This window comes from Adiantum capillus-veneris, chromosome 26 (assembly GCF_014529385.1).
Source record: "Adiantum capillus-veneris isolate H3 chromosome 26, ASM1452938v2, whole genome shotgun sequence".
NCBI lineage: Eukaryota > Viridiplantae > Streptophyta > Polypodiopsida > Polypodiales > Pteridaceae > Adiantum > Adiantum capillus-veneris.
The window spans coordinates 102,451,467-102,457,731 of record NC_140956.1 but is presented as its reverse complement, the minus strand read 5'-3'; positions in this window follow the sequence as shown (position 1 = coordinate 102,457,731).

The window sequence follows — 6,265 nt, the reverse complement described above, 5'->3', positions numbered from 1 at the left end:
TCAATTGAGGCAACGACGGGCAAGAATCCTACGGCCCATCAAAAGTATTATGCTAAACTAGCAAAAAGATACTATGGTCCTTTTCAAATCTTGAGGCAAATCAATGAGATGGCTTATCAACTCAAGGTACCCAATCATTTGCTCATACACAATGATTTTCATGTGAGCCTACATAAGCCCTACAAAGGAGAGCCACCAAGAGAACCAATTATTGAAGACCCTCCAAAAATCGAAGACCAAGAAGAGGTGCTACAACCTGAAGCTATCCTTCGACATGAAGACAAGGTACTACGACATGGTAAGGTTATCTGATGGTATCTTATTAAGTTAAAAAATGATCCTTTTGAAGATGCTAGATGGATGCAAGGAATACAACTTAAGGATAGTATGAACCTTGTCAATGCTTACAATGCTAGATTAGAGTAAGCAAATGTACATGTTTCTTTTAAATGATCAATGTTTTTGTCTTATAAGACTAATTCTCTTTTTATTCTACACAAATTTAAGTAGTATGCATGCTTAGAATCATATTTGTGATGTTGATGTCTCTCAAAAACCAAGTAGAATTTTGTTTGTGGTGACGATGTCTCTCAAACACCAAGTAGAATTTGTCACTCTACTTGGGAGAACGAAATGGACTAAAGATCAGACATGTTTGCAACAACTACGTCTCCCAAACACCAAATGGATTAGTCATCCATCTTGAAATGATTTCGTAGGGTAAAAAGGGATCCTCTCCCCACTAAGAAACATTGACTAATGACTAAGGCTTTATCTCTTCTACCTCATAGTCGAGGACGACTATGATTTCAAGAGAGAGGCAATGTCATAAACTTTAACATCTAACCAACCCAAATGATTTTCTCATATTAAACTGATCCTTTAATGTGGGAGAAACGGGAACAAGGGTTAGAATATAGACATGTGCTTATGTATCTACCTCAACACGGGGCCAATGGGTAAAGGGGTCCAAATGAGATATTGTATGTCAAAGAGCAAGGCTAACTAGCGGAGCTTAAAGACCTTAGGGTTAACATCATTAAAGACCTCCAAAGGTTAGTGCTAAAAGTCTTTTGACCTTAGGAAAGCTAGGGTTGTGCTTGAGGTGGGAACCCGACCCAAGCTTGAGGTGCTTGTCATGCTTGCTAACTAAGGTGCTTGAGGTGCTTGTCGTGCTTGATGACTAAGGTGCTTGAGGTGCTTAATGACTAAGGTGCTAAGGTGCTCCATGACTAAGGTTCTTGAGGGATTAAGGTGTTCAAAAATTCAAAGCACATCCCTACACAAGGGGGGGCGAGCTCTCATTGTAGGAGCTAGAGAGAGAACACACACACCCTCACACAAGGCAAGCTTGGTCTAAAGCAAGCAACTAGGACACTTGTCAATTTACTCTTCATGTTGCCCTCATGGTGTGCCTAAAGCCTATTGGTTGGCCTCTCAAGGGGTCCAATGATAATTTAACTAATATAATAATTGTGTACGCATTTATCAAGTCCTCTCTCTCAAAGGTAAAAGGGTACACTTGTCCCAAGGCTAGCATGATTGCTTGATATGCACTCTGCATGTGATTGGCCAGGCTTGAAGGGGTCCAATGAGCTTCCATCATGAGCTAGAAGAGGAGTCGACCAAGGAGGCTAGGGGCTTGCTTGGGGTCCAATGAGCTAGGGGCTTACTAGGGGTCCAATGAGCTTCCATCATGAGCTAGAGGGGTCGACCAAGGAGGCTAGGGGCTTGCAGGGTATACTCTCCCTGTCTCTCTCTCTCTCTCTCTCTCTCATGGTGTGAGGTGCAAAGTGCAAGAGCTCCATCTCCTTCTCCAAGCTTGTAGAGAAGTTGAGAGCCTACACTAACACTCTTGGCTATGGAATGCAAATCTAACCAAGAGCCATGCTCCAATGCTTAATCTTTCCATCTTCTTTATCTTCATTACTATTCTATTATGCTATGCTAAGCAAGAAGAGTGACGATAAGTGAGGAACTAAATCTTTCTCCTATGAATGTTTCTTCTTCCTCTTCCTATCCTCATTCCCCGCTAGCTCTCTCCAAACTTTGAAGGTGTTTGAGGCCTTGGGAATGAGGTCGGAGATGGTCAATGCTTTTAAAAAGGATTATGTTATGCTTGTGATGCATGAAGCTTCCCATCTTCATTCCATCACCTAGGTCACAAGGAATACAAAGAAGCCTATTGGAGGGGGACCGGCTCCACATAATTCTGATCCTCAACTATTGTCAAGTTCTCTAAACTCTCTCTCTTGCAAAAGTATTGTTCACGCCAAGTTAATTAGGTATTATGGTTATGTTGCTACCCTAATTAAGTTCACCCTCTTTGTTCTCAAAGTAGCCTCACAAAAATGCTCACTCTAATTCTCTTAAGTCCGCTATCCTCAAAGTTCATAGGCCATTTCCATTACAGTTCTCAAGTTTACCCTGTCTTCACTGTAAGTAAACTGAAGAAATCACTTCACGGCTTGGAGAACATAGTTTCTCCAAAAAATTTGGTTGACTTGATAGAGCCACCAAAGATACTGCATGAACCAAAAAGGATTCTAGGGTATCGAGATAGAAAAACACTTCATAATTATACCAAAAGGTACTGGTAAAGTGGACATATTTAAACGAGGAAGCGACAACTTGGGAACGTAGTAGTGCGATTGCCAAGAGATGTCCCCATGTTGTATTTGAAGACGAAAACTCTTTATTGGGGGGGGGGTGTTAATGTCACGTAGCCTGTAATGGCATGACGAGGTCGACCGCCTTCCAACCGTAGAGCCGGGAAGGCGGGGTTTGCCCGATCGTAGAGCCCAGTGGCCGTACCAATGTGGGCAGTAGGCCACACATCTATATATGGTCGGATAATTAGGGGTAAGCCTCATTCTCTCATAGGATAAGTGGTGAGCTTACCAACCAAACCTCATTGTGGTGTAGTGTCTGTATTGGCTACCTATAGCGGCATTATTAGGATCTAACACCAATGATTTCACAACACCAAACTCAAGCAATTCCTTTGTGGCACAATGCTACGATCACCACTTCCATGACCACATCATTCTTTCATCATCACCAAAGATGAACCACATGCTAAACGTGTCATGTTTTTACGATTTTGTGATAAGGAGAAATGCTTTGGGAGTGATAGCAATTCATTTGGGTGGATTGTTTCCAAGGGTTTTTTTCCCCCCTCAGTAAAGGCTCGCCAAAAAGAAAAGAGCATCATCAACAAAGAAGCAATGAATATACAAGGAGCACAACATTTAATGGTCATTTATCTATACTATTAGAAAAGGGGGACGGATTCTGGTTCCTCCTCCCACACGTGGCATGATTTCCTTGCTTAGGCACTGAGTTCTGCAACGTCAGGGTGACACAGGGAGACCGGAGAGAGAGAGAGAGAGAGAGAGAGAGAGAGAGAGATCGACCACAGTCGCTGCCGGTTTTGCACCCTTGAATCAAATGTCTCCCAAGATAGAAGTCTTAAATGCACCGAATGACTTCTCTCTCTCTCTCTCTCTCTCTCACACACACACACACACACACACACACACACACACACACACACACACACACACACACACACACACACACACACTCAATGAGACATCTTCAAATGGTTCTACCCACTCCCAGTACTGCTTGATATGCTGCAAGTTGGGCCCAAACATCTCTCTCTCTCTCCCCTTCCTCGCAGCAAAGCCATTGGCCGACGAGCTTGCACATCTAAGCTGTAGGTTGTAGGTTGGCCCTACAGATGCTGAATGGTGGGGGTAGCAATATTGTGAAACAATAGCCCATTTGTAGCAGTGCATACCAGCAACATCGAGCAGCCAAGATGTTGCAAATGGTGGCAATCGCATGCCGTGTGCTACCACTTTCTGGGAGCCAATCGCATGTCGTGTGGTCAGCAGAAATTAACATGCAGAGTTGTGGAATTTGGCTTATACCTCTCTCCGGGCAAAGATTAATGTGCACTCTCCTGTCTCTCTGTTTTGTACTCAAGACTTTGCTACCCCGAGGCCCACCTTCATGGCCAATTTGGTATCTCTCTCTCTTTGTGTGTGTGTGTGTGTGTGTGTGTGTGTGTGTGTGTGTGTGTGTGTGTGTGTGTGTGTCGATCAGTGCCCTTAAGTTTTTCCCAATGTAGTAGGGCATGATCTTCAACCTATGGGTACTTGGTACAAGCTTGCAAGGGCAGTACGTAGCGGCCACAAGCTGGGATGTATATGGGGATGTCCAAGATGTTGAGCTATCAAAACTGGCGACAGACACAACATGGAGGGAAGTTGGAGGCAAAGCTTGAGGGATGTTGATCATGATGCCAAGTCTGTGCTCACAAGGGGCTCAAAAGCCAGAATTTGCGATGGTGCAGGCTGCAATAAGGGCTCTACCAATTAGGTAACTAGGGTCTGCCGACGCAGTGCAATTACGGGAAACCCGTCAGGTCACCGCCACCTGTACATCCGTTGAACAGGCATCTGTACATAGCCGAGCTTGGGAGGAAGCAGACTGCCCACAGCGGGAGGGCCGTCATCACGCAACAACAATAGGTTTTGTGCTTATTATGAGTGCGCAGTGCAACTGGTTGTCTCTCTATCAGACTCTCTCTCTCTCTCATGACACGCACATACATTTGTACGGACAAAGCTTGCGTAATTTCATGATGTTCCATTCTAATGGATGTAAATGTTTAAGCTCTATTTCTGTCCTTCGTTCAGTGTTGGGGGAAAATCATTTTTCCAAACATACAAAATTCCTTTCCTTGAATTTGCTAAGAGGAAATTGTAGAAAACTAGGTTACTTTTTCAGGTTTTTACACTATTTTTCTCTATTTTGGGGTGCAATTTCTCCTTTTATCCTTGCAACCAGTATTTTGGAAATTGAAAACAACACGATATTAAGCTTACACATTTTTCCCGAACACTGCCTTGCGTGCAGCTTCGCTTCTACCATCTATTTTGATATTAAGCTGAGACACATTTTTCCCGAAAATTGCGTTGAGTGCAGCTTCACTTCTACCATCTATTTCTATTCTAGGAGGGAGAGCCTTTTTCACATGCGCCACGTGGTGCTGCAAGAAACATGCTTCGAACAAGGAAGCACCATCTTGCATGAGCCAAGTTCGAAGGGCAGAGATTTCAGTCTCCACGGGAATTCGTGACCAAGAGGTTGGCATGCACAACGTGAATAGGCTAGGGAGGGGGAGTTAAAGAGCTAAAGAGCCTATCTCAATATATATATATATGTGTGTGTGTGTGTGTGTGTGTATATATGTGTGTATATATATATACATATGTGTGTATATATGTATATATATATATGTGTGTGTATATATGTATATGTGTGTATGTGTGTATATATATAGATAGGCTCTTTAGCTCTTTAACTCCCCCTCCCTAGCCTCTCTCTCTCTCTCTCTCTCTCTCTCTATATATATATATATATATATATATATATATATATATATATATATATATATATATATATATATATATATATATATATATAGAGAGAGAGAGAGAGAGAGAGAGAGAGGCTAGGGAGGGGGAGTTAAAGAGCTAAAGAGCATATATATATATATATGCTCTCTCTCTCTCTCTCTCTCTATATATATATATATATAGCCAGACCTTTTGTCTTTATTTGCTTTCGGGGGGTAAAACATTCTATACGAAAATTCCATGTTTTGAACTGACACACTTCAGGGCTAAACTGTTTCGCTATGACGATAGCATGCGTTGAGGATCTTAGGATGCTCTCTATCATTGGATATGTTTGGTCTCAAGCTTGACTAGCAACTAGTCTAAACAATATCCCCTCCCCCCCGAGACACACACACACACACACACACACACACACACACACACAAACCCCCAAAATAGGGTCTACATGTAGTTTTAATAAGACTCTCCGCTCTTTGTTTCCTCTACAACACGTGTGCACGCGCATAGTGGTTAGCTCACCTGACTCTTAAGCCAGAGGTCTCATATTCAAATTTAGGGGGGGGGGGGACTTTCGACTCAAGTTTATTGCATTTTGAATTAGGCACAAACATCCACTTCCATTGATCCCTTTGTCACCCTCCTTGAAACTTGTATTGTTAGAGGTGGTTTAGACAACACATACATGAGTAAAGTGCAGGGACTTGGATTAATCATCATTTGCCAAAAGAAAGTAGCCCGCTTTTGCGAACCCATCAAAGAACGGGCGGCCTCTTAAAGGTTGTTTGCTCAAATTTGCAGCGAGACAAGCGAACACGCATTGATCTCACTAA